General features: G+C 32.4%; 1 pseudogene; it reads right to left on the reverse strand.

The window, feature by feature from the left end:
* Positions 1–11,135: 11,135 nt before the first annotated feature.
* LOC148566824 (translocator protein homolog pseudogene) lies at positions 11,136–11,642 on the reverse strand (annotated as a pseudogene).
* Between the last annotated feature and the right edge of the window lie 2,177 nt (positions 11,643–13,819).

Here is a 13,819-nt window from a genome sequence, read left to right on the forward strand (position 1 = left end):
AACGGATGGTAGCCATTGACAACGGTGATCCACCAACATACAGCTTGCCATAGGAGGAACCTTGCGTGCGTGAAGAAGAAGACAGAGGGAAAGCAGAGATTCAGAAGACAAGGCATCTCCAAAACTCCAACATATTCTCCATTACTGCAGAACAAGTATTTATTTCATGCTCTTTTATTTCTCGCAATTCAAACTGATAAATATAATTGATATCCTGACTAAGAGTTACAAGATAACCATAGATTGCTTCAAACCAACAATCTCCGTGGGATTCGGCCCTTACTCACGTAAGGTATTACTTGGACGACCCAATGCACTTGCTGGTTAGTTGTACAAGTTGTGAAAAGTGTGATTCACAATTCGTGCACCAACTTCACTCAAAGATAAGATAAGATAACTATCTTATCTCAAGGGAAGATCACTCCACACCATTAGAAATACACTAGAGCACCCAGGTATAACTCATACTCTGATTCTACAAAAAACCTGCTTAAAGCCCATGCTAACTTAAGCATCGGAGTCTCTTGCAGATAACACCACCCTCTGGTGACGAAGGATTAGCTACATCAGCACCGCCACCGCCTCCAACAAGTCGGACGTATCAGCTCCGGCCGCCACAGCAGACCTCATCTGAGATCGACCTAACAGTTTCAAGTAACCCTCGGAACAGTGATCTTGCAATAGCTCACAGATCATCTTTACTCTTTATTCTTGACAAGGCAACATACAATTGATTATGGGTGAAAACTGGTCTTGGAAGGTATATTCTAATTTTTTATAGAGTTTGTCATTAAGACTTATTTATTGTAATTGCAAATGACATAATAATTGAAAATTGTCTTCTTTAAAATCTGACGGGTAATATTTCGTTATTTGGAATAAGATTCAGTCTTGGGATAAGAACAATAGTTCCAGTTTCGTTACCGGTTAAAGCCTTGCTTCTATCACATAGTTTTCCATTCTTCTAACTTTCATTCTCGTTCCATTAGTTTGGTATATATTTTGCAGCAACATAATAGGAGCACCCTCCTTCACGATCAATTTGTGTGGTGGTAGACCTGAATAATTTATTCCATTTAGAATCTCTGGTGAGAAGGCATCTAACTCAAATTCCATATTTCCCTCCTCAGCACACACAGAGTTAGAACTTAAGTAAACTCTTTCTTCCAGGTAACCCTGTAATCATCTTGTTGTTGACATCAGTGATATAATCCAGAGTTATTGCAATAATTGCTCTATCCTTGAATTAATTTTTAACAGATAAATTGGATAACATATCTAGTTACATAAAATCATTGAGGTCATCTAAAACTTTCTCAGAATTCTTAACCAAAATGTCAGGTGGTATTTGAATGATGGATTCATTATCTGTTGTATCACCAATCAAATCATCGCCAATTTTGAGTAACCACTCTGCAAAATTCTTGAATTCTTGTATGTTGTTGTTTTCACCTAGTAGCAATCTCATGTTTTCTGTAAACTTTAGAACCTTACAGTTATCCCATAAATATGAAGAATTAATAGAAGACTAAATTATATCCTACCTTGAGCTTTTAGGAATCACGGATAAAATTTGTCTAATTTTTTTTTCTAGGACAACAACTTTACCTCCAAATGACAAATGAGCATTATACGAATTTGAGCACCTCAAGATGTCTCTAAGGCATTTGTCTAAAGTTTCATAACAATACTTACTTATCATTGGAGCTTCATCCTATATGATTAATTTGGCCTTAGTTAATAACCTTGTAAGATGAGTTCCCTATTTAATGTTGCACAAAAAATCTTCATTTTCTTTCCCTTTAAATTTTCGAATTGCATGTTCTTTGTTCTTTCTTAATCTTCAAGTTGTTCTTGTTTATTTTCCTTGTTTGATATTTGGTTTTTCTTGTTCTGTGTCTTTTTTTGTTTTTCTTGTACTTTTTTAAAATATCAGTTTTCAAAAAAAAATAATAAAATAAAATATTTTTATACATTAAACACCTTGTTAAAACACTTTAAATTTATAGCTCAATTGGCTAGAGCGTGGTGCTTATGTTCTTGGTAATTGGCTATCTTCTTTTTTTAAAAACTTTTTCAAAAATAATTTTTTTTTGAATAAATCTTGTGCCAAACTTTAAGTTTGATGTTTTCTTGTTGATTTCTCTTTAGTTTTCGAAAATTTTATTTTGGTTTTCTAAAAATTTTAAGTTTGGTGTTCTATCTTCATGTTCTTGTTGTTCTTGTGAGTCTTCAAAGTGTTCTTGAGTCTTCCTTGTGTTTTGATCTTTAAAATTTTTAAGTTTGGTGTTCCTTGGTGGTTCCCTCCAAAATTTTCGAAAATAAAGAACATTAGATCTAAAAATTTTAAGTTGTGTGTCTTTTGTGTGTTTTTCTCTTTCATCATAAAATTCAAAAATAAAAAAATATCTTTTCTCTCTATTTTAAAGTGAATTTTCGAAAATTGCTTTTAAAATTTAGATTTCTATTTCAAAATTTAAAATCTTTTTCAAAAATCATATCCTAAGTTTTTCAAATCATCTTAATTAAGTAATTATTTTAGTTTTATTTTTTTATTCTTAATTTTCGAAATCTATATTTAATTTCTAGTTATTTTATTTCATTTTTTTTCTTTTTTCATTCTCTTTTTATAAAATAAAAATAAAAATATATTTTAATTGCAATTCACATCAATTCCCTTTTCTCCATCATGGACCTAAGTGGAAATGAGCAGTCCAGAAGGACTCTGGGGTCATATGCTAACCCCACTACTGCTTCATATGGGAGCAGTATCTGTATACCCTCCATTGGAGTCAGTAGCTTTGAGTTGAATCCTCATCTCATTATCATGGTGCAGCAAAGTTGCCAGTATTCCGGTCTTCCACAGGAAGAACCTACAGAGTTTCTGGCATAGTTTTTACAAATTGCTGACACAATACATGATAAGGAAGTAGATCAGGATGTCTACAGATTATTACTGTTTCCATTTGCTGTAAAAGACCAAGCTAAGAGGTGGTTAAATAACCAACCTAAGGCTAGCATAAGGACATGGAAACAGCTGTCAGAAAAATTCCTGAATCAATACTTCCCTCCAAAACGGATGACACAGCTAAGGCTGGACATCTAAGGCTTTAAACAAGGAGATAATGAATCTCTTTATGATGCCTGGGAGAGATACAGAGAGATGTTAAGAAAATGCCCCTCTGAAATATTTTCAGAATGGGTGCAGTTTGACATCTTCTATTATGGGCTTACAGAGAAAGCTCAAATTTCTCTAGATCACTCAGCTGGTGGATCTATACACATGAGAAAGACAATTGAAGAGGCTCAAGAGCTTATTGATACAGTTGCCAGAAATCAGCATCTGTACCTAAATAGTGAATCTTCTATGAAAGAAGAGGCTAAAACAGTAACTGCTGAACTTAGTCCTGCAGAACAAATTACTGAATTCAATCAGCAATTAGACTTTCTAACAAAACAGTTGGCCGAGTTCAAGGAAATACTACAAGACACAAGAATGGCTAATATAATATGGAGGTACAGTTGAAGCAAACAGAACAACAGTTATCAAAACAAATAACAGAAGAGTGCCAAGCAGTTCAATTAAAAAGTGGGAAAACCTTAAATACCTCACTTCAAGGTAGCAGGAAGCCAAGAAATGAACAAACTGCTATTCAAAATCCCTCTGAGGATAGTAAGAGCCCAGAGAGGAATAACTCTGGCGTTCAAACACCAGAAACAAGCAAGGAGTTGGCGTCAAACGCCCAATAGAAGCTCAGTTCTGGCGTTCAAACGCCAGGAACAAGTAAGGAGTTGGCGTCCAACGCCAATCCAGCTTCTAACCCTGGCATTCAAATGCCAGTAAGGGATCAGACATACACAAGTGCTGATAACAACCCCTCTAAAAAGGCTTCTCCAACCACCTCTGTAGGAAATAAACCTACATCAATTAAGGTTGAGGAATATAAAGCCAAGATACCTTATCCTCAAAAACTCCGCCAAGAGGAGCAGGATAAGCAATTTGCTCGCTTTGCAGATTATCTCAGGACTCTTGAAATAAAGATTCCGTTTGCAGAGGCACTTGAGCAAATACCTTCTTATGCCAAGTTCATGAAAGAGATCTTGAGTCATAAAAAGGATTGAAGAGAAATTGAAAGAGTTATCCTCACTAAAGAATGCAGTGCAGTCATTCTGAAAAGCTTTCCAGAAAAGCTTAAAGATCCCGGGAGCTTTCTGATACCATGCATATTAGAGGGTAATTGCACCAAGACAGCTTTATGTGATCTTGGGGCAAGCATCAACCTAATACCTGCATCCACTATCAGAAAGCTTGGTTTAACTGAAGAAGTTAAACCAACCCGGATATGTCTCCAACTTGCTGATGGCTCCATTAAATACCCATCAGGCGTGATTGAGGACATGATTGTCAGGGTTGGGCCATTCGCCTTTCCTACTGACTTTGTAGTGCTGGAAATGGAGGAGCACAAGAGTGCTACTCTCATTCTAGGAAGACCTTTCCTAGCAACTGGACGAACTCTCATTGATGTCCAAAAGGGGGAAGTAACCCTGAGAGTCAATGAGGATGAGTTTAAGTTGAATGCTGTTAAAGCCATGCAGCATCCAGACACACCAAAAGACTGTATGAAAGTTGATCTCATTGACACTTTGGTAGAGGAGGTCAACATGGCTAAGAGTCTCGAATTAGAGCTAGAAGACATCTTTAAAGATGTTCAGCCTGATTTGGAGGGTTCAGAGGAATTGAAAGAGCCTCTGAGACTTCCTCAGGAAGAGGAGAAACCTCCTAAACCCAAGTTCAAGCCATTACCACCATCCCTGAAATATGCATTTTTGGGAGAAGGTGACATTTTTCCAGTGATCATAAGCTTTGCTTTAAATCCACTGGAAGAGGAAGCACTAATTCAAGTGTTAAAGACACACAAGACAGCTCTTGGGTGGTCCATAAGTGACCTTAAGGGCATAAGTCCAGCTAGATGCATGGACAAAATCCTATTGGAGGATGATGCTAAGCCAGTGGTTCAACCACAGAGGCGGCTTAATCCAGCCATGAAGGAAGTGGTGCAGAAAGAGGTCACCAAATTACTAGAGGCTGGGATTATTTATCCTATTTCTGATAGCCCCTGGGTGAGCTCTGTTCAAGTTGTTCCCAAAAAGGGAGGCATGACAGTGGTTTATAATGAAAAAAAAGAACTGGTTCCTACAAGAACAGTTACAGGGTGGCGCATGTGTATTGACTACAGAAGGCTCAACACAGCCACCAGAAAGGATCATTTTCCTTTACCATTCATAGACCAGATGCTAGAGAGACTAGCAGGTCATGAATATTACTGCTTTTTGGATGGCTATTCAGGTTACAACCAAATTGCAGTAGATCCTCAGGACCAAGAGAAAACAGCATTCACATGTCCTTCTGGAGTATTTGCTTACAGAAGAATGCCTTTTGGTCTGTGTAATGCACCTGCAACCTTTCAAAGGTGTATGCTCTCTATCTTCTCTGATATGGTAGAGAAATTTCTGGAAGTCTTCATGGATGACTTTTCAGTATTTGGAGACTCATTCAGCTCCTGCCTTGACCATTTAGCACTTGTTCTGAAAAGATGCCAAGAGACCAACCTAGTTTTAAACTGAGAAAAATGTCACTTTATGGTGACTGAAGGAATTGTCCTTGGGCATAAAATTTCAAACAAGGAGATAGAGATGGATCAAGCTAAAGTGGAAGTAATTGAAAAATTACCACCACCTGCTAATGTTAAGACAATCAGAAGCTTTCTGGGGCATGCAGGATTCTACAGGAGGTTTATAAAGGATTTTTCAAAAATTGCAAAACTCCTGAGCAATCTGCTAGCTGCTGACACGCCATTTGTGTTTGACACAGAGTGTCTGCAAGCGTTTGAGATTCTGAAAGCTAAGCTGGTCACAGCACCAGTTATTTCTGCACCAGACTAGACTTTACCATTTGAATTAATGTGTGATGCCAGTGACCACGCCATTGGTGCAGTACTAGGGCAGAGGCATGACAAGCTTCTACATGTCATTTATTATGCTAGCCATGTTCTAAATGATGCCCAAAAAAATTACATAACCACAGAAAAAGAATTTCTTGCAGTGGTTTATGCCATTGACAAGTTTAGATCATACTTAGTAGGATCAAAAGTGATTGTGTACACTGACCATGCTGCTCTTAAATATCTACTCACAAAGCAGGATTCAAAACTAAAATGTCAGTGATATAATCCAGAGTTATTGCAATAATTGCTCTATCCTTGAATTAATTTTTAACAGATAAATTGGATAACATATCTAGTTACATAAAATCATTGAGGTCATCTAAAACTTTCTCAGAGTTCTTAACCAAAATGTCAGGTAGTATTTGAATGATGGATTCACTATCTGTTGTATCACCAATCAAATCATCGCCAATTTTGAGTAACCACTTTGCAAAATTCTTGAGTTCTTGTATGTTGTTGTTTTCACCTAGTAGCAATCTCATGTTTTCTGTAAACTTTAGAACCTTACAGTTATGCCATAAATATGAAGAATTAATAGAAGACTAAATTATATCCTGCCTTGAGCTTTTAGGAATCACGGATAAAATTTGTCTAAGTTTTTTTTCTAGGACAACAACTTTACCTCCAAATGACAAATGAGAATTATACGAATTTGAACACCTCAAGATGTCTCTAAAGCATTTGTCTAAAGTTTCATAACAATACTTACTTATCATTGGAGCTTCATCCTATATGATTAATATGGCCTTAGTTAATAACCTTGTAAGATGAGTTCCCTATTTAATGTTGCACAAAAAATCTTCATTTATGGTCAAAAGAACCTTGAATGTACAGTTCTTCCATTAGGCAACAGAAGAACAACAATTCCACTTGAAGCAACATTTAAAATTATACCTCATTTAGATCTAATTGAGTATGATATAATTGACCATAAAAATATTTTTTCATAACCACTTATTTTGACCATATAAGAAGAAAAGTTCAACCATATTACCTCTAGCAGCATCTATTATTTTTGGTTTAAAAAACACTTCATTGGTAAATATATCCCTTAAAAATTAGTGTTGTGATTAATATAGATATCAAAATTATTAAAATATTAAAAAAAACACAAGATAGCCGATACAAATACAAGTGTTCAATGTATAAAAAATTTAATTATGATTTCTTAGGTGCAGTAACTATGATTTATAATATTAAATCAATATATGTATTAAGAGAATGAAGTAAAGCAAGTATGAAACTTTCATATATATAATCCAAATTTTGAGTAATAGTTTTAAATATATTTTATTTTTTTATATTTCTAAAATATTATCAAAGAAAGAAAAAATGTTAAGGTAAACACTAATAAACAATTGAAACATTTGTATGATAATTTTATTCTAAAAAAATAGTATTATTGTTTATATTTATTAATCACTCTTAACGCTCTTTGGCTAATATTTATTATAAGGTGAATTATCCAACTTTTTTTTAAATAAAGAGTAAGTTATCTTTTATCATACACGTCTAATAATTATTAGATGAAATTGATTTATTTATTATAATTAATTTTAAGTCTTAATTTAATCTAAATTTTGGTAATCTAACCAGTTAACAATAAAATAAAAAATTCAAAAAATATATTAAAAACTCAAGTATAAAAATTTTAAAATTCTTTCTATGATAACTCGATTTATTTTTTTAATTTTTTCAAAAAATTTTTCCGTTTTTTCCAAAAAAAAATTTTAAGTCTTTTCCTTCTCATGTCTCATACAAATGGATGTTCTTTCCCTTCTCATCGTTATTTTTAAGTTTCTCTTACATACTTGGATTAATTCCTCATGTAATATAAGTTATAACCCACTCTAAAAAATAATGAAAAATCTATATTAATAGTAGTTTGATTTATAACCCATTTTAAAAAATACAACTTGAAAGGAATCCTTAATTATTCATGAGAATCAAATGCTTTTCACAAACATTATTATTGTAGCTCCCAATATATTTATAATAACCCAGTAACGATGATGATGATGATTTGAGAAAAAACACAAAGTTATATTCACTAACATTATTATCCCTCAATTTTTGGATGTGAAAGATACTATTTACAATTTTTTTGCCACTATTATAATCTTGATCATAATCACCACCAACATCAATATATAGATAAGAAAAATCATGATTAACTACTACAAAGCCGGATAACTTACCCTTTATTTTGAAAAGGATTCGGTAGAATTTACCTTATTATAATTATAGCTTAAATTGAATTTTACAATGGCAAAAATTTTCATAATAAACAATAGTTACCTTTCATTTGCAGTAATCTATTTTGTTCGTATAGTATGTCATTAGAGAGAAAATTTTAAGTCTTTTTTCAAACAAACTCTGGCTTACTCATGTGTTTGATGTTAATAAAACAATAAAAAGTCTCCTTAGAAAAGTTACTGAGCGTTATATTCCTGTTTCAGATATTACATCAATGAATTTTCTGTCATCCTACAACAGTCTTAGTGCATAGCATGCATTTTTGAAGGAGTTATAAACTACACCATCAATTGTTCTTAGATCACTGAAACTCATGCATCTCTTTTAAATGTTAAAAAGTAGCCTTAGATAGTAATCTTTTTTATTCATTGGTGGTATATGATATATCCTTCCTATGACATACCCTTACTTTCTATGTGTCCACATATAATGCTCTCTATTCCAAATAAATTTTGTTGGAAACTCAGAATAAGTCAAGTTTCTTGCATTAATATGGTATTTATTTGCTCTGAACCATCCAATCAACATAGATTTCTTGAAAAAAGAAATTTTACAATCAACTGAATTGTATCAGTATCTTTGTAAATAATTGGTTGATCATTAAAAAAATGGAATAACGACAATCTTATTACTACTTGTTCTTTCATTTGAATAGGATAACCAAATAATCTTCATACAGCTGCACATGCTGTTATATATTTACAATCATAGTAATTACGTATTTTCTCTACCTGAGTTCTATTGTTTTGATAAAATCCAACTGTCACTTTGTCATTACCCTTGTGAAGAGATACTTGAATAGATATTTGATTGCTGAAGTGATTATCAGAAATTTTACAATCATTGATCGAATTTACTATACGTGACTCCTTCTTGAAAGATATTTTGCAAGTGTATACAGTCGAAAGATATATTCCGCTTGATTTCTCAATCGCAAAATTTGAGAAGATATAAACCTTCTCTTCTACCAGTCATTCTCAAACATCTTTGTAAAATAATTCTTGATTGAACAATGAATTTTACCGCACTGCAAAACAAATTAAATATAAAAACTATTAACATCTATAAAGTTATTAAATCGCACTATCTTTATCTTGTGGAAGGGTGTACTTATCAAATAAACTAAAAATCCAACTGAGTTCTATTGTTTTGATAAAATCCAACTGTCACTCTGTCATTACCCTTGTGAAGATACTTGAACAGATATTTGATTGCTGAAGTGATTATCAGAAATTTTACAATCATCGATCGAATTTACTATACGTGACTCCTTCTTAAAAGATATTTTGCAAGTGTATACAGTCGAAAGATATATTCCGCTTGATTTCTCAATCGCAAAATTTGAGAAGATATAAACCTTCTCTTCTACCAGTTCATTCTCAAACATCTTTGTAAAATAATTCTTGATTGAACAATGAATTTTATCGCACTGCAAAATAAATTAAATATAAAAACTATTAACATCTATAAAGTTATTAAATCGCACTATCTTTATCTTGTGGAAGGGTGTACTTATCAAATAAACTAAAAATACGAACTAAAAATATTTATAAACTGAACTTAGCATCACTTAGAAAAAATTTAGAAAAACAATCAACAAACCTTATCAGCCATTAGAATTATTTCTATGTAAGTTGTCTTACCCTAGTCAAACTTGAATGGAACTTTCCATAGTTTTAAAATTCTTACCTTTATTCTCCATACTTTCTCATCACATAATTCACTATAGGTGATACTATTGATAAGATCGCAGATAATAGCAATTAGGTATGAAAAAAAAAGTAGCATAAGAATTATGTCTAAATTATGAATTTTCAGATAATAATTTAAGAGAAAATTTACTATTGTTCATTATATATACTAATAATATGCTAATATTTTCAAAACTATACCAATAATATTAATAGCTGAAAAATAATTATGGATACTCACCACAATTATAATAAATTTAAGATCTTGTTTGAGTCGTTGGTATTTCGGCAGTAATTTGTTAATTAATATAGGAAAGTTAACGAATTGATGGGACTAAAATGAAAATCTAAGTGACATTTGAAAAAAGAGGCGAGTAAAGTTATGTATCATCTTCATATAATTATCAATTTAATTACGGGGATATACTCCAAAATAAAACATATCAATTTAAATTAAACATTATTAAATAATTAAAACTAAAAAATTTTTAGTAATTATTTTAGCATTTAATATAAATTTATTCCTTTATAATTATTAATTAAACATATACTCACGATCTTTTAATATTGTTTGTCATATATTGCCTAATAAACTTTAATAATTGATACCTAAAATAAGTGATCTACACTTTAACACATAAAAGTAAACAACACTTAGACAACACTTTATTATTAAGAATTGACACTTTATTTTATTAGTTACAGAAAAAATTTGATTTTAGTAGTTTAAGTAGATATTCGCTACCCGATGAAAATTATTCGAACTTGTATGAGAATTCAGAAATATAGAATCTCGGGTGTAACTATCGGTTCACACTCATATATAAAGTGAAAAGTATATAATTTTTATTCTTTCCTTTATATATCACAATACACTTCAAGATGTATGAGAATAAGTACCAGGCTAGCCAATACATATTTATCTGTAACGAATTCTACTTTTAACTTCCTTACTTAAAAGAAAATCAAATAAAAAAATAAGAAAGAATTATTGAGGATGCTATAAACATAATATATTATATTTGTCATTATTGTTGGAACAAGAGCAAATCATATTAATAAGTAATAACATATTTTTCCCGCTTTCTCAAACATAAAATACGTGAGAAAAGATAATCAATTCCTATTTTCCATCAATCTAACAACTATTTGAACAGTTAGTGGAAAATAAATCCAAATTTAATTAAAGATACATAAGCTTGAAACTAATTAATGAAAGATATGCAGACCAAAGCAGACACGGTTTGGCCAAATCCGTAGCAAAAGGGTTAACCCTTTTAAACCTCAAGTAACAAAGAAAAATTGCTACAAAATTCACCACACAAAAAAATGGTGCAAGCCAATACGCACCCATGACGAGGACAATGGGGTGCCATGTGATGCCTAGAGAGAGTTGAACCAGGTAGAGTGACATTACATCACGTGATTCCCCTCTGAACCCGCCATCGGCCCAAACAAGCCACGTAGCAAGGCCCATGAAAAAAGAGCAACCCAACGTGGCTAGATGAATGAACCATAATGGTGGGAACCAGAACGGCTTGGTTAAGCTATGGTACTTTCGGCCCGAGCCGAATAGGATGATTATGGCTAGAGTTATGGTGAGAGGAACAAGAACACCTATGGCTAGGGAACGTAGTGCTCTCCTGGCTTTGGTTCTCTTTGTTTCATGCAAGGATTTTTGAGAAGGCATCATGGGGATTAGTACAGATTTGTTTAATTTTAGGTTTTATGATAATAATGTAGAGAAAAGTCATCATCAAAATTGGACAGCTAAAAATTAGAGAGATTAAATTGGTGAAACGAGTGTAATTGAGTAAAATGCGGTTTTGGTTTGTATCGGAGATATGTATATAAATGGTAAGTGATATCGATGATCAAAGATTTATAAGTGTTTATGAATATGAATTGCTAATATAGATGGTGAATTATCCCTTCATTTTTTTTATGAAAAGATAAATTTTTAGTAACTTGCTCAAGTGAGATAAATCATTGAAGTAAATTCCTTTTATTGAAAGGTAACGATCAGATCAGTTGATAAAAATGTGGTGACGATAAAAGTGACGATTCATATAACTACAAGTTTAATATCTACTATTATCCACGAGGGTTATTTTCTAATCAACATTGTTATATATTTTAGAATTGTTAATACATATGATTAATAGTGAACTAGTTGGTAATATTTAACCATTCAACTAAAATGCATTGTTTGTTCTAAGGTTTTTCAACTAAAAGTAACATTTTTTTACCAAAATATTTAAGAAATGGATATATAGATAGCATGTTTAATTTATCAGACTAGCTATAAATGGTCTGGCCAAAAAAATTATGGCTCATGAAAAATGAGCGTAAACAAATTAGATCGTTTAACTCGTAAATTTAGACTGATCCTTTTAACAATCTTAGTAACAACCTGCAAGATAATAATTTAAATTAAAATTATCTTTAATTTAATATCTATAATATTTATAATTATACATTTATTATATCTAATATTATACATTTATTTTAAAAGTATTTCATGAATAAAAAAAGAATAAATAAGATTGCCTCTGATTTTCAAACTATAACCCTGTAATTATTAAGTGTTATTGGTATACCCAAGAATGAAGAATGCACTTTATGCAGAGAATATGCAGAGTGTTTTGGAAACTGAATATACTTCTTTATTTGATATGTAATTCACCTATTACAATATAGCATATATATATATATATATATTTATATTCCAGGGATGCATAAGCATAACTAATTGATAGAAATCTAAATTCTTCTTAACAGAATTATAACTAATTCAAACAGATTCTAACTAATTCTAGTTAACTTATCACACACATCACTAATCTCTTCCCTTAACACCCCCTCTCAAGCTTAGTTGGGATTTGATTCCCAACCTAATCTTGGACTTAAAGTGATCAAAAAGCTTAGACGACAATGGTTTAGTCAACAAGTCTACTACCTGATCTTGTGCCGGCAAATTAACAACAAATACTTGTTTCTGGTTGACAAGCTCTCGAAGAAAATGCAGGTCAGTTTCAAGATGTTTACATCTGCTATGCATAACTGGATTTACTGCCAACATACATGTACTTTGATTATCACAGTAGATAGTAGGTGTAATCATTTGTGGTACTTGTAGTTCCTTCAAGAGATTCTGAATTGCCATAATCTCCGTTTGAGCTGATGCAACTGTGCGATACTCTGCTTCCGTGCTTGATCTTCTCACCTTAGAGACTGTTTTCCACACTTCCAGGCTATCAAATTACTCCCTAAGAACACCAAATATCCACTCACAGATCTTCTATCATCTAAATCTGTCGCCTAATCTGCATCAGCAAAAGAAATAATTCGATAGTCAATGCATTTGCAAAATATCACTCATTGATTCATACTACCTTAAAGATATCTCAATATTCGCTTGACTGCTTTCCATTGTTCAACTGTAGGTCTACTCATGAACTAGGAACACTTGTTCACTGCAAAGGCAATGTCTGGCCTTGTTATAGTCAGATATTGAAGAGCACCTACTATGGACCTATACTTCTTTGGATCTTCAAACACCTCTGAATCATTCTTGTGTAACCTTAATGAGGATACCATAGGAGTGGGCATAGATTTAGATTGATGCATCCCTGCCCTATGCAGCAAGTCATTCGTGTATTTTGTTTGCGTAAGTAGGAGTTTGTTACTGTCCAAAAATTCAGCTTCCAGGCCCAAGAAGTAATTAAATTTGCCTATATCCTTCAAAGAAAATTTGTTATTCAATGCAACAATTAAATCATCAATTTCAATAGGATTGGAACCTGTTATAACAATATTATCAACATAGATAATCATATATATAATTGACACAGATGACTTTCTAAT

This window comes from Arachis ipaensis, chromosome B4 (assembly GCF_059453495.1).
Source record: "Arachis ipaensis isolate K30076 ecotype BB chromosome B4, ASM5945349v1, whole genome shotgun sequence".
Lineage (NCBI taxonomy): Eukaryota > Viridiplantae > Streptophyta > Magnoliopsida > Fabales > Fabaceae > Arachis > Arachis ipaensis.